General features: G+C 40.9%; 1 protein-coding gene across 5 annotated transcripts in view; it reads left to right on the top strand.

Moving 5' to 3' along the window:
• The first annotated feature begins 10 nt into the window (after window positions 1–10).
• The window catches only part of LNX2 (ligand of numb-protein X 2), a 59,714-nt gene continuing 46,563 nt past the window's right edge, over window positions 11–13,161 (top strand). Inside the window, exons 1-2 of one of the 5 annotated variants that reach the window (XM_032991039.2) lie at window positions 4,793–4,807; window positions 6,953–7,059. The gene's annotated coding sequence lies outside the window, so the exon portion shown is untranslated. Of the gene's footprint in view, window positions 202–706; window positions 726–4,792; window positions 4,808–6,932; window positions 7,060–7,514; window positions 7,937–13,161 lie in introns of those variants that run through there. The other 4 variants (XM_042792876.1, XM_032991041.2, XM_042792877.1 and 1 more) reach the window with 4 other exon arrangements.

Genomic DNA, 13,161 nt, shown 5'->3' with positions numbered 1-13,161 from the left:
GCCCCGGGCTGCCGCCGGAGTGGCGGAGCGCGGCTGTCACTTGGGCCGCGCCGCTGCCCGGGGCGGGGGGGCGGGGTGGGGGCAAAGCACCGGCCCGGCCCGGCGCCCCGCTAAGTGCTGCCCGGAGTTTCCCTCCCGCCGGGCGGAGCGGGCGGGCGCAGCCGGCGCGGCGGCGGCTGAGGAGAGCGCGGCGCGGAGCCGGTGAGTAACTTCCCTGCCCCGCCGCGGCGCCGGGTGGCTCAGCCTCCCCTCAGCCGGCGGGAGGGCCGCCGGGCAGGGCGGCGGCCGCGGTCCCCCCCCCCACCCCCCAAACTCCCCGCCCCGCTTCGGCGTCGGGGACTCCCCGCGGGGGCGCCGGGTTGGACGAGGCAACAAGTACGGGGAGAGGAGCCGGGAGCCCCAGTGGGAGCGGCGCGGTCCGGCCCTCCCCTCGCCCGGGGGGGGGGAGCGGGGCTTCCTCCCGGCCTCGGCCGGGGAGCCGGTGCCGCCGCGAGGCGGGTCTCTGCCCGCCGGGGGTGGGCGGGGGCTGCGCCCGCACCCCCGGCGCGGCCCCGCGAAGCTGAGCTGGTGGGCTCGGCTGGCGGGGACCTGCCCCCAAGGGTCCCTAAATACACCTGGGCCGCTCTGGTGAAGAAGCTGCTGCCTGAAAAGGAGTCAAATTCCTGCGTGCGGGGGAGGCAGATGAACAGCTGCGGGCGAACCCCTGCTGCAGGAGCTGGTTTCAGGTTATGCGTTTTACAGCTGCGCCAGAGCAACTCGGGGGCTGTGTGTAAAATGTCTCTGAAGCTTCTATAGTTGGCAGCTATTTCAAAATGTTAACTCTAGCCCTCGGTGCTCTGAACTAGGCTCTCTGTTCCAACACCTACATTTCTCCCCCCACCCCCCCCCCCCCCCCCTTTTGTTTGCTCTTACCACTGAAAATGTGGTTTAAAAACCTAAAACCTCATCTCTTTTAAACTTTGACAAGGCATACTTCAAAATTATCATTGCTCTTGGCAGAATGTGAGTACTCGGTCATTTAATTGAGAGAACAATTGCAGGAGCTGTGGTAGTGACAAATCTGATAGTCCCTTGTGACTTTTCTTACTGTGTTCCTACTGCATGGTGCTGTTTGTTTACTTCTGTAGAAATCCACTACTAAGTACTTCTGAGCTTTGTTTAATTCCTTTTTTAATTACATGATATCGAGGGTTTGTCTTTGTCTCTGCAAAGTAAAAAATGTCTGTTAGGGATTAACTTTGGGGTACGTTTAACAATCTCTAGAAATACATTTCAAATCATAAATGCTTTCGAGCTTATGTTCAAAAGAGAAACTCTTCTGAGCTCGGCTCTCATTAAATAAACACTCTGAAGTACTGATTTTTTTTATTCCTCTACCCAATTTCTTTTGGCTTCACAATGCTTTACTCTAAGCTGCAATCTAGCAGCAGATCAAGAAGGCTTAGGAAGAAACATCAGATGGTTTTGGTTACTGTCCCTACCACTTGCAAAATAAACATGTTAGTACCATATGCTGCCCTGACTTTATTAAAACAAATTTCCTCAAAATGGAAATAAGGTATGTCAGTGTACTTGCTAGAACCATAAGACTTAATAAGGTCCCTTATCATTTACTCTTTCTCATTTCCAACAATCAGCTCACTGAAGGAGGAATCCTCTTTCCTGAATACAGTGCAATATAAAATGATTATATCCAAATTCAGCAGGCTACAAAGAACACCATTGTGCCAAATTAGATTTTTTTTTTTTTTAAATTAAAAATGGTGTGTAATGTTATGTTTTAAAGTGCTTGTATTATTACAATTCTAAAATCTCTGGATATTGAAAAAAAAAAAAAAGACATAATTTTACAAAGAGTTTTCAGTACTGAATTTCTAACTGTACTGACCCATAACTCTACCAAGAGAGAGCCCTGAGCTTTGGACTCAGGTTGAGGATTTTCAAACACAGCGTGATTTCCTAACACAGGACTCAGATCTTCTATTTAGAGAGAAAAAAAAAAAAAAGCTACAGTTTAGGGATGAAACTTTGCAAGAGGAATGTAAGCTGGTGATTGGGTGGAAAAGTACTGTTCTCTTGAGACAGGTTAGGTTAAAAAATAAGCTTACTGGAACCTGTTATGCGTAATTACAAAAATGTTGGCTTCAACACTGCAAGCTTTGGCATTTGTTTGGAGTCTGCTCTCATGGAAGCACTGATGACCTTGATGAAGCTTTGTTTTTTTTGTAAGGCTTTACCTGCACTGAACAGGCTGACAATCTTGATATATATTCAAGGGCCTGTATCACTAAAAAACAGCAGAAGTTTGTTAGCTACTAGTTAAAATTGTCTACTTGGGAATACTTAAAAATATCTCCCTCTTTTTTTTATTCAGTTTTTCTGTGGTTTTAAAAAATGTCTTAATATAGTTAAAAGCAACTGTGAAGAAATGATACCAACAATATCAAAGTGAAATCTGTGAAGATATAATGTGTATTAGACACTGAATTAATATAAATTACTGTCTCAGATCAGCAAGCAGATTAGCTGCTTGTTTAAAGAGCTATTAGACATTAGGAGCTCCAACTAATAAGAAAACAGCATTCATTCAGTGTTAAAATGCTCCCTGGTGTAAAAGGCACCAGAAGAAACTGGTTGCCTAATTGATACAGCAGTGGCTTGTCTTGAAAATTCTTTGTTGATTTGGTTTGCAGAAGAAATTTTAATGTGACATCATTGAACTGCATGCTGCTTAATTGCTTTATCAGATCAGTGGAGTTTGTTTAGAAATTGTAGTGCCTTTCAAAGATGAAAATTCTTTTAAATATCAGTATTAAATTATGTAATTGTTGGGTCATAATGTCTAAAAATAACAATATTGTGGTGTGTGCTTTTGGGGTTTTCTGGCCTCAGTTCTGTAGATGTTTGTGCTTACATATGTTTAATTTTAAACACCCAAGTATTCCTTTTGGAATTAGTGGGTCTGTTCTTAGCCTTAATGTTAAGCCTGCATGTAAATGTTTTCAGGGTCAGGATTTATGTTTGCAAAGTTCATGGGATAAACCTGTCATGTGTTTTCATACAGATTGTTCTGTATTCTGCGTGAGATAATGTAGGTATCTGACTTCTGCTTTGGAACTGGGGACTGGTTTGTCTACTGACATATACGGAGACGCTCCCAGCCCTGCTGCTACGTGAAGGAGGGTAGCAGTGCTGTACTTGAGCTGACTTTATCCTTGCAATGTGCTTTGCAATACTTACAAGCATCTATTTTATTTCTAAAGAATTTTTGGTGATACAGATTTGCCTGGATGCCAATCCTTTGCGTTCTTATAGATGCTTGTTTCAATTGATGTTAGTTTTACAAGTAATTTGGATGCTTTAAGAGGAGGGGAATCTCTTGCTGAGTCTTCACACTGAGCTGTGCTCTAGATGGTGAAAAGAAAAGCTTAAGCATGCAGTTGTTTGATATAAAATCAGGTAACTTGTGAGCATGCAAGATTTTAAATTGGTTTGCATTTCTTCAATTTTCCCACCCAATTAATGGAGACTGTTTTTGTTTAAAAAATGGAACTTTAGGGTAACATAGCTCAATATTTGCAGCCTCATTTTTGTTTCAAGTAAGCCAGTTGTGATGTTGCTCTGAGGTTGTGATATTTTGCTAAGAATGTCTAGAATTTTCTTGCTGTCATCACAGGAAAACAGACTGAATCGGGTAAGAAAGGAATTGTGAGGTTATAAATGTGTCAGCTCAATATTACATAGAAGTTAATTTCTGCCTGGGCAGAGTTGGTTTATTTTGGGATGGAGTCACAGATGTTGCATTTTGCCTGGCTGTTTTTCCTTCATTCCAGAGAAGAATGTGTGTTTATATTTCATTGCAGAGATTTGTCATGCTTAACCACTGTCTGATGGGGTGTACAGAATTTTTATGAAGAACCCTTGTTTGTAGAGCAAAATGCAATTGGATCAAGTATATCCAATATATTAACTGATACGGTTTTAAAATGTTGTAAGTGGTAGTAATAAGTAGTTATAGATAATATAAAAGAAGGAACTATGACTATTTTTTTTCTAGCAGTAGAGCACAACAGAAAGTGTTGTGCATTAAAGGAGAACCCACGTGTGTCTGGGCAAAGGGAGGAACCCAGTAGCTGCAGAAAGGCGAAGCGGAGCTTTTCAATCAGGTTGCCTGGAGTGCTGTAGTGGAGTCAGACATTATTCAGCACAGTGGGGAAAAGTGAGTGACAAGCTACCAACTTCTGCGTTGGTAAGTTCTTTGCAGCAGGAGTGATTTTGAAGTGTGCTATAGGCTGTGCTCCCCACCCAGCCCCCGGGATAGCCCTGCCACTGCCTGTTCCCATGAGCTCTTCTGAAGAGGTTGCACAAGCCCGGTGGAAGGTGTCAAGATGCTGGCATCGTGCATTCCTGGAGGCTGGCTGGTTAGAAAACAATTGGGAATAAGCACAGTTTATTATTGGGTTCAAGTCAGTGTTCCTATACGTTGACACTTTTATTGACTTGTGCAGTTATACTCATAATGCAGTTTTTTTTTTTTTTCCTTTGCATTAAATTTTTGCTTGAATCTGAGCGCTCCTCCACAGACAACCCTTTCTTAATGCAGTGTCATTTTCAAAACTTTGTCCCTGAAAGACCAAAGAATGCTAGTGATGGAGGATTTAAGCTCTTACCTTCCTGTGGCTTTCGTTGTTCTTCAGATGGGTGTTAATCCTTGTTTCTGAGTTCATATATAGGAAGAAGAAAGCTAGTGCAGCAGAGGTTTTTGATACAACAGAGGCAAATGGAAATTCAAGCAAAGCTAACGGAGGTAAAATGTTGCTGACTTGTATACTGAAACCAGTTTGTGGAAAGCTGTTTTCAGTGGTTGCTACATTGTCTTCTGCTAAGTTGTCCTGTTCTGCCTCAAGAATGTTGTGTTTGCTTTGAAAGGACCAACCAAAAAAACAAAGTTTTTTTTTTTTTCTGACAAAAAGCAACGTTTCAGAATCTAGGCATGTCGTTATTTTTCTGGCTATCAAGTTTTGGTTGGCATTTCTGAACAGTTTTCATTTGAAAAAAAGCTGGGCTGGTATCAGCGAGCCTTCTTTGGGGATGCATTTTACTTTGTCATAACATGAATGTGCTTTTGCCTGCATACCTCGTGTTAGTCCCCAGATGAAACAAGCTGTATCAGCAACAGTAAATGTATCTACTGCTCTTACAGCAGTAGAACAGAGCCTATATTGGGGTTTTCTGTGGGTATAGTGGTGTCATCCAAATCATTCCCCTAATTGACATCGTTACCTGCTACACCAGCAAAAGCAAAACAACATCAAGGAAACCCACAACCCCCACAAGGTTCTTAAGCTAACCGTGTTTTGACTTCACCACAGCTGGTTCTTCCACTGATCTCAGTAAGTCTGCAGAACAGTATATTCAAAGTCCATCTTACGGGTGAGTAGCCTTCATCTAGAGCAAGTCATATTTCAAGGAGGACACTGGAGATGTTAATATCTTTCCATGTCTAATGAATAGTGCACTGGATATCTGCAACAGATCAAATACTTAAATATGGACCAGTTTAAGTTGCTTCTACGTGTTTAAAAGTTATAAAAAAAAAAAATCAGTAACAGCTGTTTCTACTTCATGCAGAGGAGGATGCCTTATTGTTACTTGGTGCACCTTCTTATTAGATCTCTTCCCATGCCCATATCATCATTTCGTCCTATTTTTTTTTTCTAAGCAACTTGTTTACAATTTGTAGCCAGACTGAAATAACTCTAAGTGCACATTGATCAGTACATCACAAGACCACATAGATGCTAATGTGTTGTATAAACTTTCTGGTCATGTTCAAAGAGTTTGCTATAAACCTTCTTCTGATCATACAGCTGTAACTGTACCCTTAGTACAGTATATATGCACCATAGCTATCATCCAAACCCCTGCCACTCCCTGGGGCTGCCCTGACTGTTAACTGGAGTAACTTTTTTCTAAAACTTAAAAAAACTCTTTCAGTCAAGCCTCTTCCAGAGCAGGTTAATGAGGATTTCCTTCTGTCCGGCCTCTTTTTCCTGTCTTGAAGTCTTGTTTGCTCTAGAGGGGTTTTCTCAGCTGTTTATTGTTACTGACAGAGGCTAAAGAGGGCAAACCCAACGAATCAGTGAAATAGTTCCATGTCTGTGCTAGATCTTGCATTTATGTTAATTAAAAATGAGTTCAAGTCAACTCCTGGACTGTTTTTACAAGTACTCTATTACTAAGCTGTCATTGCTGCTTCTAATGAAGATTGAAGCTTTAAAAATCAGTTTCCTGCCTTATACTAAACCAATATGAAATGCTACTTGTTCAGTATTTAATGCCTTCAGAATTTGGGTTCACTTCTTAACTATTTTAATTTCTTTTAAATGCGAAAAGTAAAGCTAATGTCATCCAGGTTATATTAGGCTAAAAATACAGATGTGTTTGTGTACTTGTGGATCTGTTACGCATTTCATCTGAATGTCTGAAAGTTAGATGTGTATGTGCACATTACCAAGCTTCATAAGAAGTCAGTGATAACCACCAAATGTGTTTCTTTTTCAAATCACCAGTGGAAAAAAAAAGATATCTTTCTACTTCATCTGGCAAAATAGCCACTTTTCATTCTTCTTATCTGAGTGGGTGGCTCAGCATGTTTGTTCAGCACTGATACCTTTATATTCTATAGCTTCTGATACATGTCTGTCTGATATGGTATGTGTCATTCTGATATGTGGAAGTGACATGAGCTGAATTAGGCTTCACTGCATGTACAGCAGCAAACATACCTGTCGTGGTGTATTTATACAGTATGGGCATGATCCTGCATAAATAATACTTGCAGTTTTAGTTGTGAGGAGGTTTTTTTTTTTTTTTTTTCCCCACTTTGAAATCCATTTTGACAGATAGCTGCTGACTTATCTATTGACTGTGGCTCTCCTGCTTTCTGCAGGGAAAATAACTTTCTGGTGAAGCAAAAGTGAAGGTGCTTCAGTGATGGTAAAAAGAAGAATCAGCAGCACAGCTTGTCTGTGCACTTGACCTGAGCTGTCTTGCCATGTAAGCAGAAAAAGAAAATGTATGGGAAAATTAACACTAAAGCGAGTGGTAATGCAGAATTTTGGGTTACTGGAGTGTGAAATGAAACTGTTACAGTTCTTTCTTCTGCACTAAGGGATGTGTGCCACTGACTAGAGAAATGCTGTAGAAGTGTAATGCTTTTCATATTTTGAAAAGTTTGCAAAGCTGTGAAGCCAGGAAATGTTCATAATTAAGTGTCATGCGTGTTATGAAGTGGAAGATATTTGATGAAGAACTTATGGGTATGGTTGAACATGTTACCTCCTACAAATGATCAGAACCATATGGATTTCACAACAGGTTTCATTTGTCTTTAAGTCTCAAGTTCAGTGAAGGCAACTTATTTCACACAGTGATGTCAACATTGTGCTGTGATTCTTTTTTTTTTTTTTAACTTTTTTTTTTTTTTTTTTTGCTTCAAAGGGTCAAAAAGGAAAGATTTCTGCTTTAGCTACAACACTGACATTGAGGATAAAGATGGTTTGTTCTAAAGTGTTGATATAGGTGAGGCCGTGTATACCTGAAAACCTGCTAAGCAGGTTAAGTTGAAATGCAGGAGAGAAAAGGCTTCACTACAATGCACCCACACGTTTGGAGCAATTGGTATCCTGTATATGCTATTTTTCAGATGATGGATCACATGCTGAGTCCTGCTTAGCCATGCCTACAGTTTGACCGTGCAACTGAATCTGTAGTGGTGACTCCATGGGGGCCTTTGTGGACATGAGAGTCCTTCTGCCTACTTCTGCCCCCGAGGAAGTTGCAGAATTCACCACAGCTCTGGTGATGTGGTTATAGCAAAACATCCCTCAGGGGATTTCTTTGCTAGGGCTCAACTGCTGCAGTTACAAATCTGGTTAGCATTCTACTTGTCATTGAATTTACTTTACATATATGTGTATATATATATATTAATTTCTATATATAAAACAAAACAGTATAAAAAGGAAAAAAACCCAAACCCTGTACTTACTCTTTTCTTTCAACATTTTTTTTTTGCTCTCTTTCTTTCTTTTCAGAACTTAACTTAGAAATCCTTCCAAATTTAGCTCTAACATTAAACATTTTTTCATGGAAGAATGGAGTTGAAATACAGTAGGTAAAGACGTTATAGAAATCTGATCCAATATATTTTTATCAACTTTATTGTCCAAGTCTGTAGTTTTTGCTTTTACTTCTTAGTTGTGGAGTAACTTTATTCTTCTGGTGCTGTCAGCAGTTACAGCAGTGAGGAGCTTCAATAATGTGTTCTTTAAATAGAAGATCTGTATAAATATTAATGATTATCAACATCATTATAGGAAATGTCATGAGCAATTTATAGGTTTTATTGGGGGGGATTTTCACATAAATTGCCACAACGAGAGTTTGGAAAGCAGTAAATGAATGATGGAAAAATAATAACATTTATAAGATAAGAGTTATTTTCTTAATTTTCCAGTTGATGAGAGTAGATGCATATAAAAAGACATCAGATTGCTTTTGCTATCATGATAGAATATATTTTTCTGTAGTCTAGAGGTTAAGTTCTCTCCTTATTTAATAATAAACTTACTCAGTTTTCTGACTTAAAATTAGCCTGCTTCTAAAATTTGTAATAAAATGGAAGCAATCAAAAAAAGGTGGAATAACCAATCATTTAATCAGCTATTAAAACTGTATTTGAATATTGCATTTAAATAGATTGATAAAACTCTTTATTGGAAAAAATGCTCTGGCTTAACGTGAATTGAAGAGGATTAGGATTTAATAAAGTGAATTACTGTTTTGTGTTTGAGGGGGAGAAGTCTTTTCCCCCAAGGTTTTGCTTTTAAAGCTACCATCTTTCTTCCCAGATGTTCTCGAACACATTCTGCATTGTTTTAAAACAACTCTAATCTTTAATACGATTATCTGTAAACTTCCTTTGTTTACTGAGGGATTTTTTTCAGATTATCAAATCATTTTATATACAAATCTTCCTTTTCTTGGTGCATACCGCGAGTCTCCATTGCGTGCCCAAGGCAGTGCCCCAAATGAAGCCAACTGACATTATTTATTGATGGTTAGTCTCTGCATGCTGGGAAGTGAAATCGAGTCTCTGGTCTCGATTCGTGGTTTGTTTCAAGCGTAGGGTAATGAGAGCAGGCTCAGGGAGACACCGGAGCATGTGCCTTGATTTGCAGCATAAGCATAGACAAGTTACTTAAGTGCATATGGGATTGAGAAGAGAAAATTGGTTGGCGCTGAAGCCATCGTGTGCTTTTAAAGAACTTGGTCCGTATGTTTTCCTGGTACCCATACACCAAAATGAGAGGAGCTATTTTCTCTCATCGTGGTGGTGATACTTCATTGTGCTGGGGCACGGGATAGCACCCAACAGGAGGGAAGAGCCACTCCATCCCAGTTCTCCATCCCACCGAAGTGTGGCCTGATCTGATTTGCTCTGACTCTGTCAGACTTCAGGCTAAAATTGTACTCAGTATTTCTCACGTACCAATAACTTTCTTTCAGTGAGTTTTTTTTAAGTGCAAAATCAAGCAATCTAACGTTGGAAGTGTGCTTGAGCATCCCTCATGCTATTCCTTTTTGTGCCTATCCTTTGCCCAGGACTGGGCTGCCGGGGAAAAAAGCTTCTGAACAGAAACCAGCAACTGGGTTACAACACAGGTTCAGGAGGGGTGGGGAAAACTGACAGGCAGTGGGTAAGCTAAAAGGTGGCTCTTCTTAATTTTGTAAATTAGCTTGCAACCTGAATCGTCATGTTTAAACATGCTATGTGTAATTTTTGACAGTTCTAAATGACTGCAACAGTTGCAGCAGCTACATCATTAGTAAAATCCTTTCTGTTTATGAGGTTTAGAAGGAGCTGGCAATACTGTCTGAGCTACAAGACAGCTTAGAGACAGGAGAAAACTCTGTTGTCCTGTAGAAGAAAAGAAGTCTGCCTGTTTTTTCTTCTAGAGGACAAACTGAACAGTGAGGATTTGGGTCCAGCCAGGTTTCCCCCACTGCAAGTCCTTGCCAGTGCTGGCAGCCTCTCGTGGGTCCAGCTGCCTGGGTTTCCCTGCAGAGCGTTTGCTCTTGGGGATTGTTTTGACAAGCTGCCTTCAGGCTTTCTGAAGAACAGACAAAAGAAAGGAATTATAAATTTTTTCAAAACCCAATGTGGAATTTCCTGGGACAGAGCAAGCTGTGTGGGCACATGAGCGTTTTTCATGTTTGAGGTTGCCAGAATCTGTTGTAGGAAGAAAGGTCAGATGTCAATATCAGAGACTGATGTTGCCCCATCAGGACTGCCCCTCCATCCTCTGGATGCAGGAGTTCAAACACCGAATGTGGTAGGAGGAAATAAGAAGTAAGCAAAAGAGAATGCATCTTCGAAGGACGAATCAGTGCGGTGAGAGCTTCCCTTGCCGGGCAAAAGCCTGAGTAAGCAGGTGAGGCTGGCAGCGTGCCCTGAAGGTTAATGCGGTCGGTCACCAAGCCAGAGGGGGAGGCGAAGCCCTTCCTTCTGCCAGGGTTCTTCAGAAAGATGCTCTGAGAAGGCTTCTGGCAGCTGCCTCTCATTTCACCTTGGGTGCTGGCGGAAAGAAATGGTAGCTAGGACCGACACCATGCAAGGCTAAGAAAAAACTTAAAAATCAGTGTATATAGCGTCGGTGGCATTTAGAACCGTGCTGGTTTCTTTGGTGGGCTCCGAGCAGCAGCAGAACCAGTGTTTCATTTCTTCTGCAGCTCAGCCGCCCCGGCGGGCTCAGAGGCTGCCACCCGCCCTCCCAACCACCCGAGCTGCCCGCCACACTAGCTGAGGTTTTATGGTGCCTCTGAGGCTATTCCTGGATGTCAAGTCTATACTGGAGAAATACTGCCAAATTTTTTTTTTAGCGCTAATGGAGGAGAGGTCTAGCTGAGCACAGAGACACTGATATTGTTAATTTTCCAGGCTGTTGCTATCTTACTCTGAGCTGTCCCTAGACATCCTCACCATTTTATGTTTCTTCTCTAATGGCATGAGCCAGGATGTCATAATATCCAAAATCAAATGTACCAGAAAATATAATAAATTAGAGTCGGGCTAGCAGAGTAATTGAAGAATAAACTGAATTTTAAACAACACAAGATTGTGTTATGAACTGATTGCTATGCACAAAATGTACCAGAGGAGAGCGACTTCTTGTAGATTTACTATTGATGGCAGCATTTCCTAGATTGCTGCTGGTAATAAAGAAATGAAAACAGTTTGAACTTTTGAATTAGTACCACAACATAATATTGCAGCAAAGGAGAAGTACCATTCTTGTTACACTGCAAAGTAATTCTGGAAGAAAAATTTTCTTGGTGCTTTATTTATTTATTTATTTAAGAGGTTTACATGTATTTAGCAGTTCTGGAGTTTATAAAGTCACAATGTGAATGCAGGCTTTGACGTGGAAAGAACTAATTTTGTCTTCAACTAATGTAATTCTTCTACAAGAAATTACTTAGGAAATGTAGCAGTAGAATGGATTCCTCTCAATTCAGAAAATTGAGTTTAAGGACATTTGGTGTCCTTAAGGAATGTTAAGGTTGTTTGCCAGATCCTGTGCAGAGGCATCAGTGTTGAGGTAAGTTGAGCTGCTAATGTGTAGAGAAACCTGAAAAAAACATCCTTTATTTTTTAGTCATCCTAATTTTGAGAATACAGAGGAAATTTTGTAAGGATGGGATTTTTGGTAGCAATAATTCAAGCTCAAGACAAGATTCTCCCACTTCCAAAATTATGTTCTGTGGTGAAATACCAGGGAACGGAAGGGCTGTTCAGTGGTAGAAATCAAACATAAGCCTTCTTTGGTGTCAGGGAGAGCAGGAAGCAAAAAAGCAGTATTACTGCACTGAAAGGATCTAATTTTGTAGTGATAAGCAGTATGATTTGTTTAGGTGAATACTTTAAAGGTTTAAGCTGTATTTAAGCATGAAATAGTATTGTTTATTTTCATTATTATTGTAAAATTGAAATAAGGTTCTCCACCAGGAATGGTGATGAAATACATTTGATTTTTAAACTAATATTATAAAATAGTGAAGAAAGGTAGCTCCTGTGAGTTAAATACTTGAAAATATACAGTAAGCTTTAGCATTATTAAACTAATTCAAAGTGCTGTTAAATCCCTTGATTTAAATTACTTCAATGTGCCATGACCTAATGGAAGCAGAAATTAATTTAGAAGATGCAATTAACGAGCTACGTACATCCATCCCCCGTGTAGTATTTAAAATGAATTATTTTTCTGTATGTATTTTGATCGCTCAGTAACTTACCTCCCTGCATCCATCCCGTAGAAGTGGGCTCGGGGATCACCAGGAGGCGGGAGGGAGGGCGTCCAGCTGCTGCCTGCCCCTCCAGGCTGCCTGGGGGGGTGGTGAGGGCCAGTTTCATAAACGAGCCTCAGGCCACCACAGCTCTGGCTCCTGTGTAACAGAAAACTTGGGAGCATGGCATTATAAAGGAAGAATAATCTGTCTATCAATAGGGGAAATCAGCATTTAACCCATTTAAAAAGACCAACTGGAACACTACTGGCTACAGGCAGGTTTCAGGGAGTCATCTTCAAGATCTGATGTTTCTGCTCTCTTCAATGGTAAGTTCTGATATTTTGTGAAAAATTCAGAGCTGAATTTTCACTGAAGTGAAAAACTGAGAGCTCTTCTGTGCTACAGAGGACTCCTTGTTCCTTTTCCCCTGTCCCACATCCCAGGTGACTTTTGGTGAGTTGCACAAGCACCATTTATCTTTGAGAGCTTTCCCCACCAGGATGTGACACAACAAATAGTTGTATGATTAAGCCTTTCTGTAGCTGTGATCAGCCTCTTTTCTAATGCTTATTACTTAGTTAACCTAGCACATGAAATCTGTGTACTATGGATGTGCTCTTCCTGCAGGTAGGATCACTTGAGAAACCTCGAGTACAGTTGTTAGGGAGGGATATGATGAGTAAGTGTAGTTCTTTGAAAGAGTCGTGGAGCATCGTTTTCTTTCAAAATATATTAATGGCATGGAGGAAGGCAAGCGTTTCTGATAAAGTTTATTGCAATAGTAAATGTTAGATACAAGTCAGCAAT

This window comes from Tyto alba, unplaced genomic scaffold (assembly GCF_018691265.1).
Source record: "Tyto alba isolate M040663 unplaced genomic scaffold, T.alba_DEE_v4.0 Super-Scaffold_2, whole genome shotgun sequence".
Lineage (NCBI taxonomy): Eukaryota > Metazoa > Chordata > Aves > Strigiformes > Tytonidae > Tyto > Tyto alba.
Note: the sequence above shows the minus strand (reverse complement) of the source record. Positions and strands in the feature narration are given on the sequence as shown.